A 7955-nucleotide genomic window follows, 5' to 3' on the forward strand; every position below is an offset into this window, starting at 1 on the left:
TCCGGCTTCGGCTCAGGTCACGATCTCCCAGGCGCCCCATTTTAACTATTTTTAAAGTGTACACTTCAATGCTTTCAGTGAAAGCATAATGCAGTGGTTTACAGATGTCAGAAATGACTGATGTTTCAGTAGTTGAGCTGATTTTAAGGCAGTATTCATGAAGAGTCTGTGGGCTGATTAAAAGATCATACCAATCTTCAGGAATGGTACATGTACAATTCTGAAACTATAATAGTTACACGACCTAGTGGTCATGCTGGGGAAAAACTGGTATCTCTTCCTGTTTGCATTGTTATCAATCACTGGCATGTCTGACCACAGAGGTACAGTGAGAGATGGGAGTCTTGCCCTCAAAAATCTTGCATGAAGGTTGGCATGCCAACATGTCATACAGTTAGAAAACCAAAGCAACTAAGTGATAAGAGAAGCCAGCCTGGCTTCATACAGAGGAAAGGGCAGGCTTCCCTGCTTTTTAGACCCTTGTCAGACAGGGGAGGGTAGGCCCTGAGAGGTCAGAAGAGCGTTCTTGAATTGGAGCTCCTGCCCTCCCCACTCCTGCTCCTGCTGCCCTTATGTTAGGCCTCTGTGCACAGTTAGTGGCCATGCACTGGTACGTCTTCGGATCTTTGGGGAATCTCGCTCCTTTGCTGGTCGGTGCGTCACCGTGGCGGTCCAGTGCTAACCCGAGTGGTGTTCCCTGGCTGGTGCATGTGGTGCAGGCAGTCCTGCCAGGCCAGATTCCCACTCCCCTCACTGGCCCACCGTGGACAGCCGTTGTCTGAAGCCTTTTCATGGAGAGTGGTGTGCTTGCCTTTGCCTGGCTGAATTAAGACTCTGGTACTTTTGTGTCAGTCTAGTCCCATCTGTTCCTTGTCTTTTAGAAACTTCTCAGTGGCCCCTCGGTGGTACCAGTCTGTTTTCTGCAGGTTGTTTTGTGTGTAATTTATTCTTAGGTATTATTTTTTCCCATTTTACTGAACTCTCTTAATAGTACTCATTTTATTCAATTCTGTTGAGTTTTTCAGATGGAAAAATATTTACAACTAAGGATGATTTTGGCCCTTCCCGTTTTTACATGACTTCTTTCTTCTGCCTGTCAAAATGCACTTCCTGGAAAATCTAGAATGATGTTGAGTAACACTATTGGTGGACATCTTTGGCTTAATCATCCCCTTAGCCAGACTGCCTTTAGCACTCTTGGCTTTACTTATTTTCTGCCTGTTGCCAAATTGCTTTCTGGAAGGATGGGCTAGAATTGGAGTGTGTGCATTATCCACATCCTCACCAGTGTTGAGTGACCAGAGTATTGGGAAGGCTTTTCCTAATCTGTGGTTCTGTCATTTTAACATGAAATTTGGGTTTGGATATTTGTCATTTCCTCTAGAAATTCTAGAGTCCATAACAGAGTTGGCCTTGCTTCATGCATTGTTTTGTTCTCATCAAATAATTATATACAACTTTCCCTCCCTATTCCAAAGCAACATGGGTGTAGAATGATAGTTACTGTTGTTAATCCTCACAACACAGTTTGGTAGAAAAAGTGTGGGCTTGGAGTCAGATATCAAATCTTAGCTCTGTCACTAACAGCCTGGTGAATTTTGATAAACTTAAACTCTTTGAGCCTTGGTTTAATCATGTGTACAATGGGGATTTTTCTGTCTTACAGGGAGGCTGTAGATGTGGAGAAAGATGTAAAGTGGGTCCTTTGTAGTACAGAAGTCATCAGTTCTTGCTCTATGCCTTCTGTCTCTCCAGGTTCATCACACCAAGGCCATTCTGCAGGAATTGTCAAAGATTTTGGTAGATCTAATTTTGATTAGAGAGAAGTTTACTCCCCCCCCCCCACCTAATTCTCTGTTCCATTTTAATTTTTAAGTTGAATTGGGTGATAATTGTTTTTACACGTTCTTTTAATAATTTCCTTTATTCCAAATTAAAAAAAATGTTTAATGGGTGGAATATAAATAAAATTACAACAGCAATGTCTGACGTTTATTGAGCAATTACAACTACGTGGCAGGCGGTATTCAAGGTACTTTTCGTATGTTTATTGACTCCTCCCAACGATTTTACTTCATAGGAAACTTGAGGCACAAAATGTCACCCAGCTCAGGAGTGTGACCCAGCCAGCACACCCCGGTGCCTGACTGCTGCCACCACACGGCCATCATGGTCTTGAAGGGTTTGCTTCTTTATTCTTTGTTCTGTGTTCCTAAAGCCCATTCTCTTGTTTCTATGTAGAGAGATACAGGTAGAAAAAAAAAATCTGGGTTTCTGAAAAGGCTAATAATTGTGAAGTTACATAACAAGTGTCAAACATAGAGCATTCATATCTATTGACTACTTTAATCTGTAGCATTAAGACCTTTTCCTTACCTAGGCACTAGGCAGTATAATTTCATTTAGTCTCCCTTGAAATTGCCACCCAGATCTGACCCTTCCACTATATCTGTAGAACCCTGGTTTAATTTTGCCTTAGATTATAATAAAGTCTCCATTATTGGGATATTAAAAAAACTTTTTTAGTATAAAATGTACATAACATGGAATTTACCATCTTAATCATTTTTAAGTGTACAATTCAGTGGTATTAAATACATTCATAAGGTTGTGCAACCATCACCACCATCCATCTTCATAACGGTTTTCATTTTGTAAACCTGAAACTGTGTATCCATTAAACAATTACCACCATCCCCTCAAGCCTCTGTCAGCCATCATTCTTTCTGTCCCTGTGATTTTGACTACACTAAGTAGCTCAGTTAAGTGGAATCATACAGTATTTATCTTTTTGTGACTGGCTTATTTCACTAACACAATGCTCTCCAAGGTATATCTCTGTTGTAGCATTACAGAATTTTATTCCTTTTTAAGGCTGAATAATATTCCTCTGTGTATGTGTCTGTCTGTCTGTTGGTACATGTACACATTTTGCTTATCTGTTCATCTGTTGATAGACAGTTGCGTCCATGTCATTATATGGGTATTGTTGTCAATATAATTTTTATCAATAAATTCTTGTTTTTTTTTTTTTAAGTTTATTTATTTTGCGAGAGAGGGAGAGAGCGAGCAAGGAAGGGGCAGAGAAGGAGAGAGTGAGTCCCCAGCCTCTTTGCTGTCAGTGAGAGCCTGATGGGGGACTCGATCTCATGAACTGTGAGATCATGAACTGAGCCAAATTTGAAAGTTGGATGCCCACTGACTGAGCCACCCAGGTGCCCCCAAATCTTCTTGTTTTGCTTTGCTGTCGTACGGTGTTAAAGATCCTTCACTGGCTTTATGTTGTCACGGACCGGTCATGCAATCAAGATTCTGTTAGCTCTGCCTGAGAGCCCTTTGTTGGCCGTTGGTTAGAGAATTTATCTAGTAGTCTTGAAGTTTATCCTCCATCTTTTCCCACTATGCGGGGAGCTCCTCAGGGCAGGGATGGGACTTCCCTGTACTTCGAAGTGCTAACCCCAGCCCTGTGCCTGGGGCTGTGGTGGGCACTGCGTGGACATTTCTTGCATGAGTGTCCTTTGGCTGCTTTCCTCATTTCACACTTCACTTTGGACTCTTGTAGCTAAAATTAACATATAGCATCCATTGATTTGATGCTTGCCGTTTTTTAAAAAAAAAAAAACACTTTTTTTTTTAATGTTTATTTATTTTTGAGAGAGAGAGAGAGAGAGAGACAGAGTGTTAGCCGGGGAGGGGCAGAGAGAGAGGGAGACACAGAATCTGAAGCAGGCTCCAGGCTCCGAGCTGTCGGCACAGATCCTGACTCAGGGCTCGAACCCACAAACTGTGAGATCATGAATTGAGCCGAAGCTGGACGCTTAACCAACTGAGCCACCCAGGCACCCCAATGCTTGCCCTTTTTTAAAGTCTTCCTAAGCTTTCAAAAATTTCTTCCTGAAATTCTGAATCCTTCACTGATGACGTGTCTCATGAATTAGAGCTAATTTATCCCAGCCTTCATTGTGCTTTCATGTGATAGCTTTTGAGGCTGCCTTTACTTTGCCTCGCAGTTTATATACCAGCTTCTTTTAAACATAAACTGTGATTGGTTTATTTAATATAAGCAGTTTTTCAGTAGTTTTTGCTGGTTTTTTTCTTTAATCAATTGTTGCTTATTGTGTGGTAATCAAGAAAACATTTGAATCTTGGTCAGGTGGGTAGCTATTTTGGTCCAGCTTCCTCAGTGTCGTGTCATGAGTCAATTAAGAGGAGGATGGGCAGGGAAATGTCTCACATATGCTTTGTCTCTGGTAGCTCAGAGTTTGTGGGGTTTGTTTGCCCTTTAGAAATTTTGAAAGGGTAGCTTTGATTCAAGTATAACTATCCTCCCAAAGCAAAATGTTCTGAAAAGTTGGGTTTTAAAGTTAGAAACTGCTGGGGCACCTGGGTGGCTCAGTTGGTTCAGTATCCACCTCCTGATTTTGACTTGGGGTCATGATCTCGCGGTTTGTGGGTTCGAGCCCTTTATCGGGATTCTCTCTCTCTCCCTCTCTCTCCTTCCCCCGGCCACTCATGCTCACACACACACACACTCTCTCTCAAAATAAATAAGTTCAAAAAGTTAGAAAGCACTGAGATTAAATCTGTCCTGGAGAAACTTTTCGGAAGGCCACATGTGAAAATTTGTAGAATTTGCTTGTGATGAAACAAGGGTATGTGGTGGGGGTGGGGGCAGGGTATAGGGCCTTGGAAGCATTTATGGGGCACCTGTGCAGTGGAGCCTTTAAAAGTATTTGCAGAAAAAATTTTAGACTCTTTAATTTTTAAATTAGAAATTCAGGAGTGGAATTTAGGAGTTAAGGGGAGTAAGTACCAAGAGAAATTTGTTCACTAGTTACTGTTTGGGTGCTGTCACTAAGTCAGATGGGTATGCTTCCATCAGGGAGATTATAGTGTCTAGTAGGGAACAAAGCCTTATATTAATGAAGTAGATTTTAATGAAGGTACTGCGTTTCATGCAATAGGATGGCAGGTGTGTTTCTGAAGAATTTTTGAGTTGGGAGTTACCAGGGATCACCAGCATTTTCACCATCATATTTTTCTTTTTATTATTTTCCCTCATTGCCCCCAGAAATGTGATCTTAATAAGTTAGGATCTTTATTGTAAGATAATGGCATTCATAGCTCCTGTTTATTCAGTATGTAATTGTATGCTTCATGATGAGCCTAGCGAGGGAGAGGACAGAGATGGAGAAGAAGAGGGTCTGAGAATCCCAGGTCAGGCCATGGTAGGGAGCCAGCAGAGGAGGTTGACAAAGAGCAGTCAAGAGGGAGGAGGAAGGTCAATGGAGAGTTCTGCTGAGGTCTTTCAAGGACTGATGCGTTTAAAACCTTCCACTACGCTGTGAGGTAGGCAGTGTTTATAATCCCCACTTCACAGAGTGGGAAACTAGGCCTTGAGCAGCTTAACAGCATGGCTCTTGTCAGGCAGTAAGTGATGGAGCTGGGATTTGAAGTCAGGCATTCAGATTCCAGAGTCTCCCTTCTTAACCATGGCTGCTTCCCAGCTTCACAGATGTTGCCACGCTCAGTTATAATTTCAGCCAGAAACAAATGTGACAGTTTTGTTTGTGGAACTGTACCCGAGGTAGATGCGTAGTTCTTTTTTTTTTTTTTTTTAAACATGGGCTACTTCATGAATTTGTATGTCATCCTCGTGCAGGGTCCGTGCCACTCTTTGTATTGTACACGTTTTAGTGTGCGTGCAGCTGAAGTGAGCACCGGATGCATGGTTCTTAGCACATTTTACACTTGATCTTAGCCAAATGGCTAAGGAGCGATCAGTACCTTTTAAATACTGAGAATACTATGTACTTTGGTTAGCAGGTTTTAGACACATAGAGAGCCTGTGACCTGTGTTTGGGAATCTGGTCCAATTTTGTCATTTTACCTGTGGAGGAATGGACACCCTTTTTGTTGAGGGACTTACCCAAGACCCTTAGACTTGAAGCTTAGACTTTGGTCTCTTGACTCTGAGGTCAGAGTTTTCCTCACTGTACATCACCCTTGAGACTCATGTTCTTTTATGGTGTTGTAAATGAAAGGTAGAGTTGAAATGAATATGTAAGGTGCTAAAAATGCTCTCGTCAAGATCATTGATAATCTCCATGTGGCTCCTTCCAGTGTGTTTATCCAACTTGACCTTTCAGAAGTTAGAGCTGTTAGGACCCAATGTCTGTTGGCCTTCCTCCTCCTCTGCACGGTTCTTTGTCAGTCTCTTTTTCTGCCTCTTCCACCCAGGCCTGACCTGGGATGTTGGGGTTTCATTGGGTTCACCACTAGACCATCTTCTTTCCTCCACCTTCATCTTCCTTGTCACCAAGCTCACCATTTTCTGTAGTTAACTCATTTTTATGTGAATGGCTCTTAAGTTAATATCTCAACTCCAGACTTTTCCTCTGAGGTTCAGATTCATGTCCAGCGACACACTTGACCTAGACATTTGAATGCCTCATGGACACTGCAGAATTAACACACCAAATGGAACCTCTTCCACAGGCCCTCTGGACCTTTTCACAGCAGCCCCCTCTCCATTCTGTTCTTCACCTCAATTATTGCCACCGACTGGGAATCATTCATGATGATAGCAATAAGAGCCGACGTTTATTGAGAGAATTAATGTGCCAGGCACTTCCTTAAACTCAGTCTATTTAGTCCTAACAACAGTACCATGAAGTAGGTGATGAGAATAGTAATAAGAATAGAATTGTATAGCTCCTACTGTGTGCCAGGCACTGTTTTAAGTATGTTACAGATACTAACTCATTGGATTCTCAGTAAATCCGTGAGGTAGATTCTCTTACTCTCCCTGACTGGTAATGTCAGACTCTGAAGCAGAGAGACGAAGTTACTTCCCACAGCACTCAGGGCCCCTCGGCTAGTAAGTGGGAATACAGTCTCGGCAGAGACGGAGTGTGGGCCGTGCCAACACCTCATTTTAGTGTGATTATCCCCTTTTCCCACACAAGGCAGCCACGCCTCCATTTCCGCTCCCTCATCTAGTTCCTCAGAAGTTCTGTTGGTTCCAACTCCGCAGCTCAGCTCCAGGCTGCTCTCTCCTCCCTCTCACGAGTGAGCAGCTTCCTTCAGGCACCATCGCCTCGCCCCTGGATCGCTGCAACCTCCTGCCTGTCCTTTCCGCTTTCACTCTGTCCCCATCCGGCAGTCTTGACGTGAAAGCTGGACCGTTTCAGTCTGCTGCTTGGTACCGTTCAGAGGCCCCGCCCCGTCAAGATAGAGATGAGCTCCCTTCAGTGCTGACAGGGCCCCGCCTAAACCTCGTCCTAGCCCTTCGATATCTGCTCTGTGGCCCCCCGGTCTTTTTTCACGTCCTCGTGTGTGCCAGTCTTCCCTGCCTCATTGTCCCGCATACACCCCTGCTCCATCGCTTCTTTGGTCTGTGTTGCTGTCCCTTGTCAGAGGACCTTCCCTCCCCACCCCTCACAGGGCTGTTTTCTCCTTTGCACAGCCCTCACCCCCAAGGGCAAGAACCTTAAGTGTTTGTCTCTTTCCTTTTGCTGTTGTTCCCCCATTAGAATGTAAATTCCCAGATGGCTAGAACTCAGTAATTATTTGTTGAAAAAAATAAATATAGGTTAAATTTTAGGCTGCACTAGAAACCTAACTTTTCCCTAACTTTTTCAGGTAATGTGCTCTGAGTTCTAGAAAGGCTGATTCTTCTGCACACTGGCACACAACTCACTGCTGGGTTATAGAATGTCTGCACGGTTCCTCCACTTCTGGGCCACACAGACTATAAGAGTCCCAGGACATCTACATCTGCGTTTTCTGTTACTTTACTCTTAGCCCTTCCCATCTATCTTTCTCCTCCTCCTCCTCCTCCTCCTCCTCCTCCTCCTCCTCCTCCGCCTCTTCCTCCTCTCCTCCTCCTCCTCCTCTTCCTCCTCTTCCTCCTCCTCCTCTTCCTCCTCCTCCTCCTCTTCCTCCTCCTCCTC

General features: G+C 43.7%; 1 protein-coding gene and 1 non-coding gene across 4 annotated transcripts in view; one reads left to right on the forward strand and one right to left on the reverse strand.

Moving 5' to 3' along the window:
* The window catches only part of TULP4 (TUB like protein 4), a 230741-nt gene that overhangs the window by 11493 nt on the left and 211293 nt on the right, over positions 1–7955 (forward strand). Inside the window, exon 1 of one of the 3 annotated variants that reach the window (XM_049654511.1) lies at positions 1016–2182. The exons of the other annotated variants lie outside the window; for them this stretch is intronic. The gene's annotated coding sequence lies outside the window, so the exon portion shown is untranslated. Of the gene's footprint in view, positions 1–1015; positions 2183–7955 lie in introns of those variants that run through there. 3 annotated transcript variants of the gene reach the window in all.
* LOC125939208 (U6 spliceosomal RNA) lies at positions 5618–5721 on the reverse strand. Its single transcript, XR_007462961.1, has one exon. It is a non-coding gene; the product is annotated as a U6 spliceosomal RNA (small nuclear RNA).

The sequence above is a fragment of the Panthera uncia genome (assembly GCF_023721935.1).
Source record: "Panthera uncia isolate 11264 chromosome B2 unlocalized genomic scaffold, Puncia_PCG_1.0 HiC_scaffold_24, whole genome shotgun sequence".
NCBI classification, from domain to species: domain Eukaryota; kingdom Metazoa; phylum Chordata; class Mammalia; order Carnivora; family Felidae; genus Panthera; species Panthera uncia.